Source organism: Alligator mississippiensis, chromosome 1 (assembly GCF_030867095.1).
Source record: "Alligator mississippiensis isolate rAllMis1 chromosome 1, rAllMis1, whole genome shotgun sequence".
NCBI classification, from domain to species: domain Eukaryota; kingdom Metazoa; phylum Chordata; order Crocodylia; family Alligatoridae; genus Alligator; species Alligator mississippiensis.
Genome location: NC_081824.1, coordinates 90782887 through 90804721, shown reverse-complemented (window position 1 = coordinate 90804721; position 21835 = coordinate 90782887). Strand labels below are relative to the sequence as shown.

At 41.3% G+C, this 21835-nt stretch overlaps 1 long non-coding RNA gene across 1 annotated transcript; it reads left to right on the top strand.

Annotated features, from left to right (window-relative positions):
* The first annotated feature begins 3709 nt into the window (after positions 1-3709).
* On the top strand, positions 3710-21195 carry LOC109286250 (uncharacterized). The gene is made up of 3 exons (XR_002094233.2): positions 3710-3855; positions 6536-6643; positions 21076-21195. It is a non-coding gene; the product is annotated as an uncharacterized LOC109286250 (long non-coding RNA).
* Positions 21196-21835: the final 640 nt, after the last annotated feature.

Here is a 21835-nt window from a genome sequence, read left to right as displayed (position 1 = left end):
CATGAGTACAGACTTCCCTAAAAATCTAGAAATGTATTAAAAGGGTTGGGGTAGGCAGACTCCTTTTAAACATATCATAAATAATTTAATTATGTTATTCAAATCAGTAAATGCTTTGATTAGAAAAACTGCTCCACATAGAGAAAAGGTCAGTGGGAACGGTCTGCAGAATCTGGGTCTAAAATCTGAACAGAATTGTGTCTAATGAGATATTTGATATAACATGGCTAAACAATGTTTTTGTACTCTTGAGTATAATCTGTTTTTGGCCCCAGCCCTGTGAACATTAATTCACCGGCTTAATTTTGAGTCATTACACTGTGTTGGTAGTATCAATATCTTCCTATTTTGTGCTTGATTCACCTGAGTGAACAGCATAAGGATAAGATCAAAATCAGAGAGAGACTTTAGGGGAAAAAATTGCTTTGATTAAATGTGAAAGGGGCACTAAAAGATCATTAACACTGCAAAATGAATTTCTGATATGTTGAAAAACATTGCATGTACCTTTATCTTTAGCTCACTGAGACTTACTATGAACAAAGTCTTTGCTGGTTATTTTATTTTTATATTTGGAGATTAGATATTTTACTAGGGATCCTGGATTGGAAATGGTTTGAAATTAGTATTCATTAGTTTGTTTTACATTCAGCTTCTGCAGCCAATTTGGTTTATATTTGGCAAATTGCAGCTTGCCCTTAACATACTGTCAGAAAATGCCAGAAACTGTTTATCAAATATTTCCAAATAGCTAACTTTGAAAGAATTGTCAGAGAAACAAAATTAAAAATATGTGAATTATATTAAATATCATTTTACATACTGTTGTGTGCTGCTTTATTGAGGAAAATATTGAAAAATAAAACATCTGCATGGACAAAAGACTGTTTATGCTCATTTTTACATTTTCCCCCTAACATTATTGTGGGTATAGAAACAGATGTTTGAGTCTTGGTCCCCGGTACATTTTACTTTCTCTGTTTCTGTCCCTTCTTCCTCTCTATACACATAAATGCACATACACACTCACAATATTAAACTGTCATTCTAGTACTGTCATTCTGGTGCTAATAATAATGTCAGCCAGCATATTCCTCTTGTGAGGAATGAACTCTAACACACAATAGAAAGTGCCTTGTCTATCCTTTAGACTGTCACTTGGTATAAATGCTAGCTTTACTTTTACTATTATTATTATTATTAGCTGATGCTTCAACACTGCTATCCAATAAAATCAATTAATTTAGCCTACTCTTTTAGGTGACAATAGAAACAAGAGCTTAAAATCTGTGGTTGGGCATCATGCTGTGTAGTTTGTGATTTTTCTTCCCATAAAAGCATAATCAGCCTGGTCAATATTTTGCCTTTCTGAGGCTGGGAGAGAATGCATTTTTGAACTGCTCTTGTGTTAAGTTTTGTCTTAGTAATGTAACTGCTGTGGCAGCAACAATATAAACTATGTGGAAGAATAGTGCCATTTGCACTGTTGCCATATATCAAAGGAGTTGTCTGCATTTCCAATAGAAATATCTAGTCTCTTTGTTTGCGGTTTAATTTTTTGCTCATAAAAATAGTCAATTTTGTCTCCTCTCAATGTGGATGTCAGACAGTTTTCTTGTTTCTGTAATCCAGTAACAGCATCGTTCCTCACACAGATAATGTGCATATCATTGACTTTGTTCCAAAACATAAATGGTACAGTGCCATTGTTGAGGAAATTTTGTAAATGGAAGAATCAGAAATGTCATCTCATGCTGAGTTTTTGAAGCACTCTGTCTACGTGCTGAGAGTCCTGAAGAAAGACTGAAAAGACTCTGAGCACATATTTACACAATAGACTATAGCAGCTTTGAGTTGTCAACTTAATAGTTCAATATCATGCACTCTTAAAAGCCTTCAGTGTATATTTACAACCTGGATTCTGCATAATGAAAGGTCTCTAAGTGCATGCTGCTTTCTGAGTAGAGGCTGAACCCTTTTTGCTTAATCTGCAGTAGGACTTCAGTCCTGCTTCCATTCATAGTTTCCCAATTGATAACAATGGGAGCTGAACTGAGCCCTAGTTCCACTGAGTTAGCCAAGGCAGGATATGCTCTAGACCTTGAATGTAACATTTTAAAAATCTGCTATTCTAGTTTATATGCTGCCTCATAAACTTTGACAGGAATTTTTTGCCCTCGTTTTATTTCCAAAAAAAAAAAGGGGCGGGGGGTGGAGGGGAGTCAGCACACAGCTGATGTATGCATGGAGATTTCAACAGATAACTCACATAACAAGATTGTTTAAGGTGTTGATGCTCCCTCCCCTGTGTCACTGGGAAGGAACAGGGCAGGTAAGATTGATTTGTAGGGAGGGGATTGGTAACTCCAGGTGATATACGTGATCTGCGTGCTATTGTTTTTAAGAGAGTTAGAGAGCATGAGTGGCCAGCAAACAGCTTGCTCTGTATATTGTGATCAGATGAGAGAGCTGGAAATTTTCAGTAGTTTCCTTTAGATTGTAATTCTGGACAAGCATTCATTTCCTTACCATGGAATTAATGCCTCATAGAATAGATATAAATATGCAGTCATACTTGGAGAGCCACTGGCTTTTTGGAACCAAATACAGCAGTATTTTCTGGATAGAAGAGGATGCTTGAAACAATAGCTCTCTGATCTGGTTCAGGATCTATGCAATATCAACTTATGTCTCCCATTGCCTTCAGACTAAACAGACCCTCTAGTTTAATTATGTATATTAGAGAGAAGGCAATGCAGTGAAGGTGATGGCAAGTACCTTTTTGAGAGTTAGCAGTGGCTCACAATGAGAGAACTGGCTATGACATGAGTAATGTGATCTCCATGTAAACTCACATTCCTCATCCTCTGCTGCTTTGTCCTATGCTGAGATCAGCATCATTTTCTGGCTCAGCAATGGCAGTGACTGGGCCATATGGTTTGGCTTCCCAGTGGAATGTAAGAGAGGGTTGCTCCTTATAGATTAACTGAATTGGAAATGCATAAGCTTTCTGATGCATAGCATCTGATGAAGTGAGCTGTACCTCATGAAAGCTTATAGACTAACAGAATAAGAGGTGCATAAAGTGGACCTCTGCTTTGCCATTCATCTAACTAATGTGGCAATCTGGCTTCTCCAGTAGAGGAAAGTTGATGGCATGGAACCTATGTGTGCTATAAGTGTAACTCTTTTTTACTTACTCTATGTGAATATATGAGTTGAAAAATAGGGAAATATTCCTCCTCTTCCCTCCTCCTCCACTATTCCTCAGGAATATTGGTTCAATACTGATGCCTTAAGAATTGACTTGAAACAGACCCATGTAGAAAGCAAACTGTTCTGCATCTCAGATACCTACTTTTACCCAGATCTTGCATAACCAGAAACTAACAATATCACAAACACTTCTTTAAAGATTAACAATTTTCTCAGCTGTTAAAACACACATGGGCATACCCTCCCTCCACAAACAATACTGAGATAGTGACAATGGTAAAGCCTGTTATCACAATAAAGAGTTTTTGTTGGTACCTCTTGGGTTTGCGATACATATTTTAGGTCTCTTTGTTTCTGGTACTAAACCAGAGGCATTGCAGAGAATAGACTGTGCTAGGAGGTTTGCAGTATTTTGTTCTTTCTTGAGTATATCCATGGACAGTATCATTAAGTTCTTAATCTTTAAATAATGTTACATTGTTACAGAAGCTGGAGGCAACAAGAAATGTGAAGGTGCATGAGTTGTCTGGAGCAGAACTGCTTGAATGGAGCAAATAAAGCCTTAATGTCAGCTTCCCTCTTAATACTGCTGCTGACTGAAAAATTGTGGGGAGGAGAGTCGATTACGCGGGAGGAAAGGTGAGTGGCAGAAGGAACAATTCATCATTATTTTCCCCAGTGATAAGCAGTGATTTATATCCCTTTTAAAGGCTGCTTCAAAGTCCATTGATGTCAGTCGAAGAATCAATAGGCTTTGAATTGGGATCGTAAATACTAACTTTCAAAATGGTCCTAATTTTTTTTAAAAGGGAAGAAAAATAGATCAAATTTTAAATGTAACACTTGATATTAGTGTAATATCTAGAAGCCACTTGGGTCAGGGTCCCATTGTAGTAGGAGCTACTGAAATGTATAGATCTGACCAGTGCTGAGAAGCAAGCCTCAACCACTTGCTCCTGCTCTACAGGCACCAGGTGCTGAAAAAATGTTACGTGGTTGTCATTAGAGCAGTGCTAGGTGTGCCCTGTGCTGTACTCAGGGGCACATCAGAAACCGAAATCCCTGAGTATATACTTAAAGGGGATTGTAGTGGTCATGGGGTTCAATAAATACAGGCATACATGAAAACGGCTTTGTTACACGCTGCACTTCAAGCTTCTCAAATGTTGATTGGTGTTAATGTTGATAGCAGTTGTGACTTGCCACTAGATGGCTGGAGAGCAGGGGCCTTACTAGGAGCAACAGCTGAGAGTTGTCCACACAGAACAGAAGGGTGAGTGAAGGGGATACTGCATCCTGGGATGCTGGAGGACTGAAACTTGGGCACTTTATCTCTGGGGGTTGGCCACGTATATTTGTGGAACACAAGCTGGGTAACATGGATCAGAGATAAGCCAGCCCTGGAGTGGCATAACTTTAAGATGCTTAAAGGGTGCTTAAGACTAGTTTACATTCCTTAATGTGAACAATCCAACACATTAACAAAATTAATGTGTAGCAAAGCCCTCATGAGAAGAACTAAACAATGAACTGCACTGTGGACTAATAGGGAGCCTCTGAAGACTCTTTGTTTATCTTCCATTAATAAACTAGCTAATGGCCAAGTTCTCCAAGTTCCTAATTTCTGTCGTATTCTGTTAGGGAGCATCACTAAATTATAACTTCTATTTCTACATTGACTACATGACATTTTAGGCAATTGCCTCATGTACAATGGGATTTCTGAGTGGGGCCAGTTTCTTAAGGATGGTCAGGCAGTATAGCTATACTCTTAGTCACCAGGTGACTATGGACTTACATAACTATACTCTCAGATGCCATAATGAAAGAAGCTCAACCACATAATTTAATTTATGGTAATTGTTTTCACTTCCTTTTACTAAGGAAGTAGTGTGATTTACTGGCTTTAAACACAAGACTGAGAGTTAAGTGATCTGTTTCTGTTCCTTGTTCTACCCGTAAGGCGGGAAATAGATGTGCATTCCCCATGTTGCACCAAAAATACCCCAAATTTGTGGCTAAAACATAGGTGGCTTAAATTTGCGGTGCTATTTTGCAGCAGATATCTATTTGCTACATGGCAGAAGCAGCCCAGAGTTTCCTGCTCTGCCCCTGGCAGGCGCTCCCAGAGCTTCAGGGGCCTGTCCCCTGTCACCCTGGCAAGTTGATTTGCTTCATTTAGTGATGTCTATTTATAACCTTAATGGTTGCTATGTGACATTGGCAAGTTACCTAACCATGCTATTCTGTTTTTTTCTGTGTAAAATGGGACTACTAATATTTAAATGAAGTTGTTGTAAAGTTTAATAAAGGTCTTTGCTACTAATGGATGGATAATATTAAATGCATGCAAAAATTTCTTTAATGTGTTACATGAATCCACATCTGAAACTTTTTAGAAGTTCACTCATCTTGATCAGTTATCCATATTTATGTGTGGGATGTTGTGTCATTCAAAAACTTGTCAGTTAAGAACTACACAAAGACCACTGAGGACATAGAAATAAAACTTATTTTACATGGATGGCCAATTTGGTAACTTCTCATTACTGCTACAGTGGGCCACATTAATACCATAGGAGGTCATATAAATTTCTTCTTGAAATCCTTTTGAAACATACTACAGAGGTTAGTGCTCAGTTTAAAGAGAGAGAGAGAGATCCTGTAGACCTCAGCTCAGTTTATAGTGATACATGTTGCTATTGTTCTTAAACATGGTGGGAATGTCAAAGTTTGCATGCTAGCCTTGGCTCTACATTTTCTGGCATTTGTTGATTTGCACAACAACTGTAACAAAGATTTTTAAAATTACGCTATACTTTTGACCAGGTCTCCTTCTGCTGTTAGTTTTCTTTGGTAATATAAATCCTTTTTTGGAGGTTTATCTTAAGGTAATACATAAATACTAAAATAAATATCTTGGGATTTTTGAAGGAAATGGAAGCTGTGTTTTAATCCTGTAATACATTCCTCAGACATTACAGAGCTTAAGGAGTACAACGGCCTTAGACAGAAAACATTATGATGAGTCTGAATAGTACAGCTAGGGCAGGGAGAACCTGAGAACACCACAACAGATGGATTAAAAAAATCTCTATAAATATGCATTTAGTTATTTATTACAAAATAAATTATGTATTGACACAAGAAATTACACTATAATTTTCTGTTTGAAATGTTACAAAAGTAAATTGGTTTCTCTCTAAAAGGTAGCACACAATGTTGGTTTTGTGTTTCTGTCATGACATTTAAGTCATTAACATGCAGGTGCACTCCCTGGGCTTCATGCAATAACTGTCTCCTTTCACTGTGTTTACAGATAATCCAGCAAGTTTGCAGGCCAAATGGCTTTCTGAATATGAGCCCACAAAGCATTGAATCAGACGGCATACTGCTCAGGGAGATTCCAGCACAGTTCAGCCATAAGGTGAATATCAATAGCAGCTCTAAAAAGAAAAATGACTTGAAATTGTCCATAATTTACCATCACAATAATTAATAGTGGCTAATGCTTCAGTCACTAATTAATTTTTGTTCTTTTTAAAATTAACTCTGTTGTTGTCAGCAACTGATCCATGGGTGATAGTGATTAGCAGTGTATATCTGAGCTCTTGGTTTACTAAATGTAGTAATTTATTCTGCTTCATGTGGAACCAACAACGTGACTTGAACTAAAGTAATTGGTGTGTGAAATGGGAAATCCTAGCCTCTTCCTTAGCAGATCCAGAGGGCCAGAGGCACAGTGGTTCTGCTTAGGGTCTGCTCAGCTGCAGAGAAGCAACACAGATAGGAGGCACTCTTTCTCCTTGAGATCCGAGTCTCAGTCCGTAATAACATCAGGAGAGGGCATGGACTTAATTGAGGGAGTAGAAGTCAAGAGTTGACCCACAGCTATTGGAGAGGAAGGACAGTCTTGTGGGTAAGGTATTAGCTTTGGGCTGATCTAGGCAAAACAGATGTGTTTTTGGGCAAGTCATTTAATCTCTTTGCATATGTAATGGGGCTCCTGCTCCATTACTGAAAAGGGGGAGGGAGCCCAGAGCCTGCTGGCCAGCCCAGCCCATTTGAACAGACTTAATGGTGAAAGGGATCTAAATAAGATGGCTGCCCACCACAGATGTAGGCAGTGATTGATAGGCCTGGGGCAGAAGTAGAGGGTCAGGTGACCCAGGGAGAGGCTCAATAGCCCAAGGCTTAGCCCAGAAGAAGAAGTCTGGCTATAGGAGCCATGGGAGGTAGAGGTCCAGGGAAGAGCCAGTCGAGACTACTTGGAGGCTAAGGACTGCCTGGGGTGAGGACCGTATACTACAGATGGATGGAAGAGACATGAGATAAGTACTTTGCACCTTTTGTGTTTGTGTTACTCCAGGTAAGAGTTAACCCTGACAGGGGAGTTTGCATTTAGCAAGTTCAGTATTTGCAAGCAGTTCATACTTTGATTTACATTTGCGCCGAAGGATTGGGGTGGCTCTAAGGGGTGCACTGGAGGCCACTGGGGTGCAGCAGATGTACTCAGTTTACAATGTTCCTCGGGGGCTGATGACCTGGGGTGTTGTGAATGGGCAGGAGCCCAAATACGTTACAACAGGGAGGATTGTGGCATGTCAGAGGACTGGATGTCTGGCCACAGGACAGGTAGGCAGTGTAAATCCTATGCCTGCAAAGGGGGTATACCTAGGGGCTGAGTGGTCTAGAGCCTGCAGAGGGCTGAGCTGGAGCTGGAGCCTGAGAACCTAGGGTCCTTGTGTGGTGGGCCCTGGATACAGGACCCAGCCAGAGTTAAAAGTAAGCTGGGGCTTGGAAGAGCCTGAGTTTAGACACCCACCAAACCCCATATCTGCCTCTTGGGGCAGCATCCCAATGAATCTATTACACCAAGTAATGGCGTGTGAGATAAACATGAAGGGGCAGGACCCAGAGAGACTGGAAGTGAGGTGAGGAGGTTGGAGTCCAATGGGAAGCTGGGGTGGGAACCTTGGTAGCATCAGCCCAGAGCTGCTGATGTTACAGCATTGTTTCCCCAACTGTAACGTGTATATAATTTGTACTTTGGCTCATGCTTTGTCTGTCTTGTGTATTAAGATTGAAGGCTCTTCAAAACAGACTGCCCTTTTCCTCCTATGTGTGTACAGTTCCTCGCAAAACAAAGCTATAATCTCAGATAAAGCATCTAGATGCTACAATAATTCAAATAATATATTAAAACAAGTATGTGGAACCTCTTCATCTTCCAGAGCAACAGACTGGGAGCAAAACATGCAGACATGATCAAGGGAAGGGTTCAGTCTCCCCACTGAGAATGGCTGCATTAAGCCTAGTTTTACTTGAGCTTTTGTGATGAGAGTTTCTCACATTTGTTAAGATTACTCCAGATCCATAAATGTTCACAGTGAATGTACAACATGGTTCACTATATAGGATACAGGAAATGGGGCGGTCTGCAACCAAAAGGTTTAACATCTGTTCAGTGGTTCGCGTGCATGATTTGGTAGGTAAAGGTTATCAGAAAAGTCAATACGAGTGTGCTCTGAAAACATATCACTTGTGGCAGGCATGACACAAAGCAGCTAAAGTTTATTACAAAATGACCAGAAAAAGTTTTGAAGGTAGAAACTCTTCTTCATACCACAGGGCAGTTATGAGCCCAGGAAGCTGAAAGCATTTATGCTGCTCTCACATGAGACGAATTACATTTGGAAAAGCACACAGTTCCTTATGTCTCTATAATGTGCCAATTTGGCAATCCTTTAAAGCAGGTGAATGAATATTATTTTAAAAGAGAATTTTCATGCTCATGAAAGATGCCAGACTGAGATCGCTGGAAACAAAAATCCCCTGCTTACCCATAGAAATAGTGGCACAAGCTTCCTCACACAGTTCTCAGTCCTCTCCCATTTGGGGATGGAATGACAGAGTAAGGTCAGATTTTAGTTCTGTTCACTTCCCTCCTGACGTGTTCAGTGCACATCCAAACTATGGAGGTGAGGATGGTATCTGCTCTAGAAACTGGAACAGAGCCTCTAAACAATGCCAATGATTTTTCGTATTGCTACTGGTCTTGGTCATTATCAGAGAGCCTTTATGGAGCTTGGCCCCTGTGCCCATCTCTTGCTCAACATTCATTAAGCTGCTGAATTCGGGTTGCAACATGTTGGCCCCATGTGCTTTTAAGTTTCCATTAGTCTGAGTAGGCCCCGGCACTCTCACTTTTCATTAGCCTCTCTGGAGCTCTTCCTAGGTACAGGTCCTTTGTCTGTTATCCTTTCATAGAAATGGGCCCTAAAAGCCCATTTGCCTTGGACTCCCAGGCTTCATAGTAGCTTAAGGCACAGTCTTTCATAGAACTTCAACCTTGTAGATGCTTTGGGTTTGTGGCTCAAGTCTTCAGGCAAATTTAGGCATTTTAGAGTTGAAATCGATGAACTGCAAACTTTTTATAAGGGGCTCCAAAACTCAATCACTCTTTGCTTTAACACAAGGAATACAGAGATTTAACTGAAACAAAAATGCTGATATGGATTTCTTCATTGCTGTTGCACATTCTTTGGGTCACAGTCACCTAAAAAGTACAGGATCATCCTACACGTGGTTGTTTCTCAAGGTCATAGGTTATCTTTCCCTCAGCAGGCCTCCTGTTTCTGTTCTTAGCCTTTTCTCCCCCCTCTCTAAACTAGTCAGTAGGAGACCCTTCTCTTTGCCAAGGTGACTTAATAAGCCTCATAAGTTAATTTAAAATTCTCTGACAGTTAATTTCTTCTGTATTTACCACCCACTGGAATTTCAGACCTTAACATGGGTTTGCATTAGGCCAGAATAAATTCTTGGTCCAAGGATGCCCTATTTCCAGAGACAAGACTCTCTTGTGAACAAAAATGTTTGTGCTGTGAGCAAGAATTTCTCTTCTCACTTCTAGTGTATTTTACTTTAATATGGGGGCAAAAGATAGCAGAAAAAGCACTCAGGCCCCACATTAAGATTGTTTTTCATATGTTGAAAGGATGTGCCGCAACCATACTTTTTTGTCATTTGACTGACTGTGGCCATGTCTACACATTCATTAATGTGCCTTCGCTACTGCACATTAAGTTTAGTACCTCTAATATGAGTTATTAGATAAAGGCACAGGAGCTGTGCTAATGCACCATGGCAAAAAGTTCCAAAAAGTGAACTTTTTGTGTTGCTTAATGTGCAGTAGACTAATTCTACTGCACATTAGCATGGCTTTTGCCATGACATGCTAGTGCTCAGTAGAACATTCTGCACATTAAGGCATCTTGTGTAGACATGCCCAGTGAAAGGATTGTTTTCTCCCACTTCAATCCCTTGAATAGTCCAACTGCCAGATATAAAAGTTTCAATTAGATGTTTAGAAATATTTATAAGCCAGTGGGATGACTGAACAGAAACCCAACATACTACAAAGGACATAAGATCTATTCATTAAGGGAGGAGCTTTATAAATAGGTGCAAATCAAAATAAAGAATAAAACAAAAAAACTACTTGCAGCTAGGAATAAAACCATCCTTTTGAGGTTAATGCCCTGTATAGCCAACGTACTGAAGCACACTCCTAACTTTAAGTTACCCCATTTATGTGGCAAGCTTACATATAAGTAGCTTGCTGAACTGGGGTTTAGGCAGAGAGTCTGGGCTTTCCATTTGGAATTGCTGATAATAATTCTTGTTACATTAGTGCTTAGACTGATTGGGACTTCTTGTACTAGGCATTGAACAAGCATAAAATAAGAGAGATTGCCTTGAAGAGCTTAAAATTTAAATATGCTAGACAGGCAAGCATTTGTAGAAAGTACTAATGGCTTCCTTTAGTAGATGACAAACTGAAGTGTGGAGTGATTAAATGATGTGACCTAGATCACACAGATAGTCTGTGGCAGAGCCAGGAAATTACTTTAAATATGTCCTGGGCCTTAACCACATGACTCTCTAGGTCGGGGGTAGGCAACATTTTTGGCCAGAGTGCTGAAAAATCTGCAATGTCTACCTTGTAAGGTGCTAGTATGCCAGAAAAACAAAATTCTGGTGGGGCGGTTCATGGCAGGATGCATTGCATATTAATATACAGTTAATAATAATAAATTCTGCTTAAAAAAATTCTAAGTCTGGTGACAATAAATAAAACTTCATATACTACTCTTGTTGTTGCTTATTCTGTTTTTGTTAAGCATGTTGTGATGGGAGAGAAAGAACCAGACACACACACACACACACGTGTGCACACAGAGAAGCAGACACACATGTAATGCACACACACACAGAACCAGACACATGTGCACACATGTGGGTGGACTGCTGGGCAATGGGACAAGGACTGATTCGACAATGCCTCAGGCCTGCTGCAGCCTCTGTGCTTCCCCGGGATGCAGCACGGCTCACCGAGGCCCTGGCTTGGAGGCAGGGGTGGTGCTAGCTGGGCCTGGGGGCGGGGGCTATAGCCATCCCAAAATTCACTTTAGCCACTCCTCCCAGCACAGCCACTGCCCAACTGCCCCGTACAGCTGAGCCTGCAAAGGCGCAGCACTCCCAGGTGTAGGGGCTGGGCTGGGACTGGGCTTGGAGCAGAGTGGGTAGCAGCAACCCACGCAGCACTGGAGGATTGATTATGAGGAATTAAGGTGAATTTTGGGGTGTCTGTAGGCCTCTCAAGCCCCTCCAGCACTGCCCCTGTGGGCTCCAGAGCCCTAACCAGGCTTTGTGCCAGCACTTGCTGCATGCACCTTTCTGGGCAGATGGCAGGGTAGGGACCTGAGGCAGCACAACCCCAGCCCCTCCACTGCCATCCGCCCAAAGGCATGCATGTATACACTGCTCCAGCCCCTCCCACACCCTGCTCTCCAAGGCACACATGCGGTCGCTGCCAGCATGGAGCTGATGCCAGGCCTCCAGAGCCCCAGCACCAGCTCTGTACTAGTGGCGACTGCATGCACACCTCAGACTGGATGGTGGAGGAGGGGCCTGGGGTTGCATTGCCTCGGGTCCCTCCCCTGCCATCCCCACAGAGGATTGTACACAGCTGCCACTGGCACAAAACCCAGTTGGGGCTTTGGAGCCCACAGGGACGGTGCTAGGGGGGGCCTATAGCCACTCCAAAATTTGCATAAGCCCCATCATACCCACCCCTCTAGCGCTGCCTGGGCCACCACGCAGCTGAACCTGCCCCACTCCTGCCCACAGCATAGCCCTCCCTGAGTCCCCCCCCCCGACTGGGAAGAGGCTGGTGCTGCCCCTGCAGCTGGCCCAGGCTCTGTGTAGCTGCTGCCAGCCATGGAGCTCAGGGTGCTTGCAGCAGGGCTTGCAGCCTCCCAGCCACCTGCTGGGAGCAGCCTGGGCTCCACGGCTGGCAGCAGCTGCCCAGAGCCTGGGCTGGCTGTGACGTGCTGAGCAAAATGGTCTCATGTGCCATGCTCTGGCACGTGCGCTGGAGGTTGCCATTCCCTGCCCTAGGTATACTTATGCTCTGACTTTCCAGTTGCCTTTTCTGTAAGCACCTGCACAAAGGGGAAGAGAAAGGGAAGCTGAAATTAATGAACGCCTTGAGTATTGGGGTGCAGAGAATCTATTGTCACAACACTGATTTTGAAGCTCAACCCTTCTAGACTAAATTAACTAACATGTGTATTGTCATTATCATCAATCTTGTGCACATTTCACAGAAAACAAAGATATATACAGTATATATGTATTTTTTTTTCCTTTTTTCTCATGAATTTAGGTAACTGTAACTGATAACATCTCCTAACCAAGTTCATCAGGCAGTCTGCTACTCTTCATTTCATAGCACTGAGGCTCAGACAATAGGAAGCAGACTCACCAAACTACTGAGTGCTTCAGTAATTAAATGTAAGTCAGAGCAGTGGTAATAAAGAAAGGAAAAAAGAAAAAACACCGGGTAACTTTTTTTTTCCCAAAGGAAGAAAGGTATAATTACTTCAGCCGAAGGGCAGCAATAACACAGACACAGACAATATATGAAGATTTTATATGCTTATTGACTCAGCCATTCACAAGAAAGTCATTATCTTAGCAAATGCTGTATCACATGATGGTAATCAAGCTACTGTAATGTACCTCTGAGATAACAAAGCACCTTTAACTGAAAATCAAAGACACTTTTAAAAATATGTAAAGAAGGACCATTACAGGGTGTGAGATAAGGATGCACATCTTATTTCTTACTTGTGATAACATGCATAAATTTTTATGCGAAATTATTTATATTCACAAAATTCCTATGGATATCCAGTGGACAAAACTAGTGTTGGTGCTGTTTGGTGCACTTGGCATAGCCACTCCAGGCCACTGGAGTGACCTGGCAGGCTAAAGTTGCAAAGTAAAGTCAGAAAATGGCAAAATTATCTTGCTCTTGTCCAGATAGTAGAGAATGTGGCAGTTTTTTTATCTTTAATATTTAAATGTTTTTGAGTTGTAGCCCCCTATTTGCAGTGATTCAGTTGAAGTGTCATACATTTTTAGTCCACGACTGAGAGGAAAATGTTAATTTCCTGGCTATAGACAGTTGGGGGAAGAATTAGTATTGCTATTGCTGCTGCTTGATCATCTGAAATAGGCTGGGAGTCTTAAGAGGCTCCAGTTGTGAACTTTGGGAGCTGACAGACTAAGGAAGTTTGATTTAATTGGCTTCTTCCAAACCACTTCTGTCTTAATTAGATTTGAAAAATGATCTCCAGAGGTACAACACTAGTGTATTAATTTATTGTGCCATGAGGCACAATAAACTGGGTTGGAGCCAACAGGATGAAGTTCAGTGCTGACAACTGCAAGGTGCTACACCTTGGGAAGACTAATCAAAAGTACAGACATAAGTTGGGGGACATCTGGCTGGAAGGCAGAATTACGGGAAAGGATCTAGGAATTTTGATGAATCACAGACTCAATATGAGCTTACAATGACATGCAGCTGCACAAAAAATGAGTGCATTTTTGAGCTGCATTGACAGGATAATTAGGTGCAAGACATAAGAGGTGACAGTGTTTCTTTACTTGATACTGGTTAAGCCTCATCTGGAGTACTGTGTACAGCTTTGGGATACACATTTTTTAAAAGGACATGGAGAAGTTAGAGAAGGTCCAGAGGCAGGCAACAAAAATTATAAAGGGCTTGGAAGGAGGTGTTCAAGAAGAGGTTGAATAAGCACTTGTTGGAGAAGTTCTAGGAGTAGCTGTGTCTGTTATTGTATTTTCGGTATTTCTGAACCTTCTGGACCTTGCTGGTTTCTGCATGGGCCCAGGAAAATATCCCTTCCCCTCTCATGCCACCCCCCCCTCGTTGCTACTTATGGCAGGGTTTTCTTTACATTTTCCTCAGAAACTGTGGGTGTTGTCTTCAGCTTAGGCTGGGGATTTTGTTTGGGGTATGCCTATGTTCCTGTTATGACTTAAACATGGAAGTTCCTGGTTAGAGGTTCTTGCCCCTCCGCTTGGGGTCAGACTGATCACCACATTTGATGTCAGAAAAAAGTTCTACCCCATGGTCAGATTGGTATAGACTTTGAGGGTTTACTCCTTCCTCTGTAGTTGGGCAGGGGGGGTGGGGAGCCGTCTTCCTTGCATCTCTTGCGTGTGTTTTTCAGACATTAGGGCTTGAAGGGACCTCATGAGATCATTGGGTCCAGCCCCCCGGTCAGCTGGTGTCAGATCACCTCAAAGTCTTTAACAACACTTGCAGAAGGAGGATGTTGGTTGCTATTGTCCCCCTGCTTTACCTGTAACAGTTTATATTGTTATGCTTTGTGGTTGTGTGGCAGGGTTGAATGTGTAGTTTCAGTAATGGGTTAGAGAGAGATTTTATGGGGGTGGTTTGGGTAGGAATGATCCTGCCTCATACAGGGGGTTTGACTAGGTGACCTCCAGAGGTCCTTTCCAGTCCTACTTTTCTATAAGGCTCCAAATTACAAGTCACCGACTCAAACTGTCTTTCCATTTAAAATATTGGTGATTTATATTTTAAAGCTACTCAAACATTATGAAAAAATAACCAAAAGCGCTATTGCACATAGAAATTTAAATGGTCTCGTGTAGAATGGGAAGTTAGAAACTGACATTATCAAAGTTTCCTCTTTTCAACTTTAGTCAGCTGCAAATATTTAATGAGCGTTATAGGTTGATGCATGTTACCTTCCCAGCTGGCATGATATGACAGAAGACCACATCATCAAAACTCTTGAAAATGGCCATAGTGGCTAATCTTCATGGCATTAACTGTTTTAATTCATTTCCTTTTTTAATATAATGGCACTGCTTAGTGGTTAAAATAATTTTTATCTTGATCATAAAAAAATGGCACACTCTTTATTAGATCATTTAAGGTGCAGGAGGTTTTTCAGCCACAAAGGTGCAGCACAGGGACGAAGCCGGGTTTTTTATGCATCAGTTTTAACATCTTCTGTATCTATGGATAACAGGCTGTCTGGTGAACTGCTGAGTATGTCATAGTAAGCCCGATGGAGTTAAGTCTGCAAAGTCAGTCTGAGCATACACTGTAATAGATTTGACCTCAAAGAGCACTACAAAGAGAAATTGCAGATAACCATCTGAACTGACTTCAGAAGCTTGTAGCCCTGACTCCCTGGATAGGAAAAGAAAAGAGAGACTAAACAGATAGAAGTGAACAAATCAGAAATACCAGAATGAATATATGCTAAAGTTTGAAGTGATTTCAAGCAAAAGAAGAAACATAAAGTTTGTATGTGTATTTTTCCTTATTTTATTTGAACCATATGTTAAAATTTAAATTTCTTGGAAGGCATGTATGAAAGCAAAAACATATCTTAAAGTATTTAAGTATGTTAACTCTTGAATGATAACATAAGAAATGCATTGTTGGCAAGATTCTGAGCACTTTACACTAATAAGCATTTAATCCAATGACTTGTCTCAATGAAGCCAATAGAATAAACTTTTCACGGGAGCATAAAAGGGTTCATAATTTTATCATTTAAGTATATCCACAGATAAGGTAGCACAGACACAGATTAAGGCAGGTAGAAATGGATCAGAAAGTAACAAATTACAGAACTATATGTATTTGTACAGTAATGTCCGGAGTAGAGCTTTCGGAAAGGTAGGTTTCCAGTTGACAGAAAATTCCATTTTTTGAATTCCACCTTTTGGTGTGAATCTGAATAAAACCAAAATTTCCAGTAATTTCCTGTTAGCAAGAAATCCATAGAAAATCCTGCCTCTCTGAAACAAAATCTGTTTAGTTAAAGGATATTCTTGTCAATTTTCTCACTTCTAAGAACAACGTGGAAACTAACAAGAACGTCAGTTGCAGAGATCTATTGCTCCAAGCCGTTCTGCCATGCAGATTGTCCTAGAACCTTTTCCATGATTTCCACACACTGTATAGGTACAGACATTGCGCTTATCTCACTTTAAGCAGGCAGAAAATGCTCTAAAGCCGTAACTAAATAGACATTCACAGCTCTTCAAGCACTTTAAAATGGCAGGTTGCACTCTAAGTTAACCCTTGATGGATGAGGTATTAAAGTCCTTTCTTTTAGAGCGCTTTATTGAATTTCTGTGACAGATCCTATCAAGAGTTCACTTAGAGCGCGACTGCTGCCATCCCAGGTGGGGGATATTGTGCAGGGCATTCTAGCCTCAGGTGGAGCTCTTGTGCTGGCCCTGCCCCTTCAGCTATCACTGACCCGAGTCAGTGACAGCCTCTGATCCCAGCCCTGTGCACAGCTTGGTTGGGAGTGGGTGGGGGAAGCAGGGTTTCTGTCTGCAGCTGCCCCGGCCCTAGAGTGTGCCACAGCATACCCAGGAGGGCGGTGGAGGAAGGAACCCAGGGTCTCTCTCCTGACAACTGCATAGGCCAGGCTTGCAGAGCATGAAAGCTGCCGGTGCTGGCAGTAGCCAGCTAGCAGGGAGTAGGGCTGGGAAGAGGGGCCCAGCTAGCAGGGGGCTGGCTAGCTCATCTGCTTGGCGGCTCCTGAAGCTTCCTGTGAGGTTTGCTGGAGAGCCCCCAGGATGCTGGCTGTAGCTTGTGCAGGCAGGCTCCAAACCCTTCCTGCTAAACAGCACTAGTGTGTTTGGCTCTGTCTCGACCGAATCTAGAATGCTTGAGTAAAGTACTATACTCAGAGCACTTCTGCCTTGGGCTTCTTGAATGTCTGTACTTAGCCTCTGTGTCTAGCCTTTGCAACAAGGAGCTTGATAGCTCTGAGAGCACTGGCTCTAGCAGTGTTTGCAGATTGTTTGTAACCTCCAATACCATGGCAAGGGTGGTGCAAATGGTGCACCAGTGTCAGACATGAGGGAGTGCCAAATCAAATCAAATGTGCAGGTGGGTGAGGGCAAACAAGCCTTGTTTCCCCTCTTGCAGCTCCGGGCATGAAGTTAGCTAAGACCCCTGGATGCAACTGGCACTGAGAGAGCCTCACAAGATGGAAGCTGGGGCAGGTTGACTTGCTTTGGCATGGGGGGTGGGTGGGGGGAGGGCAGATGGTGGTCCAGGGGTATGGCATTAGCTAGGTAGCCAGGTGGGAGCAGCCAGCTGATGGCCAGACTGCAACACCAATTCTGGGTGCCTCCTCAGGAAGCTCCCCTGTTCCTCCAAGGGGACAGGCTTTGAGAATGGGGCTGTCTTGCCCAAATGGGGCACACGATCACCCTATGGGTAGGGCCCAGCCCCACAAAAAGTTTGTCCTTCACAGTGCTTTAGAAGAGGGGCATTGCCCTCCTGTGTGGCACTTGGGGCCACCTTCTAGTTCTTTCTTTCAAAAACAAAGGTCCCAGCTTCTTTCAGCTGAGCTGAACAGAGTGATGTTAACTACATTTGGCCACATGATGTAGATATGGCTCCTGGGATCAATTTCCCCCAGTTTTTAAAGGTTCCAATTCACTGATAATTTTAGTTTGCGAAGGGGATGCAAATAGTTGCTTGTGATTCAGACCCTGCTTAGTTTCTGGGCATCCCCTGAGCTCGGCCAAGAACCAAATGAGAAAATAAATGGTTCCAAAGAGTTTTTCTATGTATCCTTGACTCTTCCAGTGATTGGCAGGCAAGGCAACCAAACTGCTGGCGTCAGCCTGAAAATGAAGCAGGCCAAGTTCTCTTGGGTAGCCTGATGATATCCTAATATCAGACTTGTCAAAAAATATCCTCAAGGCATTGCCCATAACTTGCTACTGCCATACACAGCTTCAGCAAATTAAAATTAGTTAAAAACTATTTAAGGTTTCTGACGGGACAAGAAAGGTTATCCAACTTAGCAGTCCTGTCAATTGAACAAGACATAATGACTTTGTTAAACTCTAATTTCTTAATTGACATATTTGCTATGTTAAAGGTGAAAAAAATTGGTATTTAAACAAGATGTCTATTGGCACAGGATTTCCTGAGAATCCTGGAAAAAAACTGATTTTTTTTATTTTAGGTCTTTAATCCTAGGTTTTAATCTTAGGTTTTCTCAAAAACTTGGAAATGTATGTTAATTTGGGGTATTGCTTTAAAAAATATTGTTTTTAATTTGAGAAATGGCTCATTTTAATAAATTATTTTGCATTTGAAACCAAGATTGTCATGTTAATTGGGAATATTCTAGTACCTATTTTCAATACTTTTTGTATGTGGTGTTTTGTGTCAACACAGGCAGCAGCTTCTTAAACGTATAATCCTCTCTTTCTTTTTGACACTAATTTGGGGTGTCATGTTAGCATGCTTAAGGGTCGTGCTCTTTTCTATTCTAATAATTTTTGTTTTGTTAATGTAGTGAAGTATTGAGATTGTAAGAAAGTCACATATTAAAACAAAATACTTAACATTTATTTATTCCATTATGTTACCATATAAAGGTAAAGCTATGCACTTTTTGACATAAATTTGTTGAAGATAATCAGAATATGTGAAATATACTGTGAGACCTGGAATCTTATTTAAAGTGTAAAATTTCTGAAAAATTCTGTAATTTGACAATTATTCCTTAGAAGATACTATGTAGAGAGATTTTTATGATTTTATATTTAACTACTTACTGTTGGCACACGTGGCAACAGATAAATATCCAGTTTCTTTACTTGCCATTTAACTTTTGTAGACACTGTGAAAAAGTATCTGCTGTGCATTATCTTCTTTTTCATTGTAATTTTGTTTGTGTTTTGTGCTATGCACATTTGTATGGACTTAAGGTATTCACATATTATATTATACAAGTGCCTTATGTCAAAAACAAACAAACAATAATGCATAATACATTTTATTACATAGTAGCATGCAGGGAGGTACTCTGCACATGACCTGCACCAGGCCCCAAAATGCCTAACTACAGCTCTAGTGACCTCTTTTGTCCTGGGTCCCAGGATGATCAGGCTTTCTGGCTCTAAGCAGACTACCTGGAAGTTCTGATATGGCTGACTGCTCTGGAGCTACAGACCCTAGGACCCAGAGTCTTAACCCTGGCACAGACTGCCTGATGAATCTGACCTGGGGTTGCAGATCTTGCAGTCCAACCAAGCAAACTGCCCCAGGATCTGGGTCCTAGTCTTTGTATTTTTAGGGTCTGCAGTCCCATGATAGACCTGCTAGACATGCTGCTCTAGATCCATTGACCAGGAAACACTGGGTTCTTGGGCCTAGAGAAGTCTAGTAGGGGGTCTGATGGAGCCCAGCTGTGGATTTGGCAAGAGTTTATTGAATCCAAGATGTTTCTATGAATCTGCATTTTCTGACAACAGTTTTGTTGGTAAAATTCTGACCAGTCCGTACATGAACTGCCTCTAACTGGATGAACCTACATGTACTATTAATGCGATGCAATAAACTCCAGAGCCATTTGATCTAGAGGAAACCGCTCCCAGGCTTAGCATCTACACATGTGCCTGGGACAGCAGCAATTTATGCAGGGGCAGAGCAAGCCCATGGCTGGCTGGGCTGACTAGGTGCAATTTATGCCCACGATTAGTGTCCACGTGGGCATTTCAGCGCAGTAAATTACTCTGCCATAAGATTGTACTGTTCCCAACAGTACTGTCTTACAGCGCAGTTAATTTATTCCATCCTAATACTTTTGCACTTGTAGACTGTTATGCTTCATGGTGGAGCTAAATTAGTTTACTCTGCAGTAAGGTGCATATGTAGATGCACCCACTGAGATTAGTGTGCCAATATGTTTGTCTAATAGCTAACACAAAATGAGAGTCTCTGCTCTGAAGAACTTATTTCATAAAAAGACAAGACAGACAAAGAGCAGTAAGGGAAACAGAGGCAGGTTAGTCATACAGCATATCAGTGGCAGAGCTGGCACTAGAATCTGATTTCCCAGCCTAAGGGCCACACTACCATCAACACTATATCTATATGCTTAGAGTTTCTTGGTTTTGGTTATTGTGCGCAGTCTTTTATTAGTAAGATGAGATATTCAAGCTTTTGAGGGGAATAAGACTGCTGTGATTGAGTGATACCTGTTTTCTGCCTATTGTGTTTACAGACAGAGAGTGCAAGTATCAAGAGGACACAATTAATGCACATGTACATTGCCATATCTACTCTACAAAATAGCAAGCCAAAGTTAAAACAAGCCTTTAAAGAGAATCTAGATGGTCAGACATTTAGTTTTGATTTATTAAAATAGTTTTCAAGACTGTATGTTTATTTTTCCTGTGAGAACTGCACTCTGGTGTAATAGGAGCACTGCATTTTCATGTGAAACATTTTAGAAAGCTTTTTTTTTCTACCTACAAGACTGTGACAGGAATTTGCTCTTGTATGATGATGTGCAAGTTATTATTGCTACTGTGCTAAACATGTGTTTATGAACACTGCTGGCAGAAATGTTCTGCTTTTTTATTTTATGTTGTTACAAATCTACCCTGCAGGAGAGCACTGACATGATGGTAGGTCCCACACCTGATGACATAGGAGATCCATGAAACCAGAGGGGAAACAACAAACCCAAAGCCTGGGTACAGTTGTCGATGCACAAAGCCATAAACCAAAGCACCAGGTAATTCTTGTCCTTGAACCAGAATAACTTGCTTCCATTGAAAACAAATTTTGGGTCAAGCCGAATCCTGGGTGAGTAGCATCTAGGGGAAGAATTTCCTCAATATGAAAAAAAATAAGGCGCACACAAACGAAAGCCACATCAGCAGTATATTTTAGTGAAGCATTTCAACAAATTTTCTTATTTCCTCCTTCATGAGGCTCTTATATTCCAAATTAGGGAGAAGAAGGCAATTTTTAATGGCTTCTGTATTTTGTGTGATACTTTGATATATCTTCACAATCCTTTGTTTTCAGAAGGGCTGTGCAAAATAACTGAGAGGAAAAAAAATGGAAAATCTCATACCCAAGGTTTATTGCATTTAGTTTACTGCTGAAATATGAAGTGTTCAAGGGGGTTCAATGTGACATGGAACCTGTTTGCTATATTCTGTTTTTATGCTTTTTATTGGCTTGTTCTTGTTCCAAATGTATCAACTAGCCAAGATCTCATTGATTTCAGTGGTTCAGGATCAAACCCCATTACAGTTGACTGTTGGGTTTTTGTGATACCCATTCAAAAATATAGCATGTTACTTTTCTCTATTTTTTTTCTAATGCATTGATATATCTTTGATAGTTTATGAATTTAAT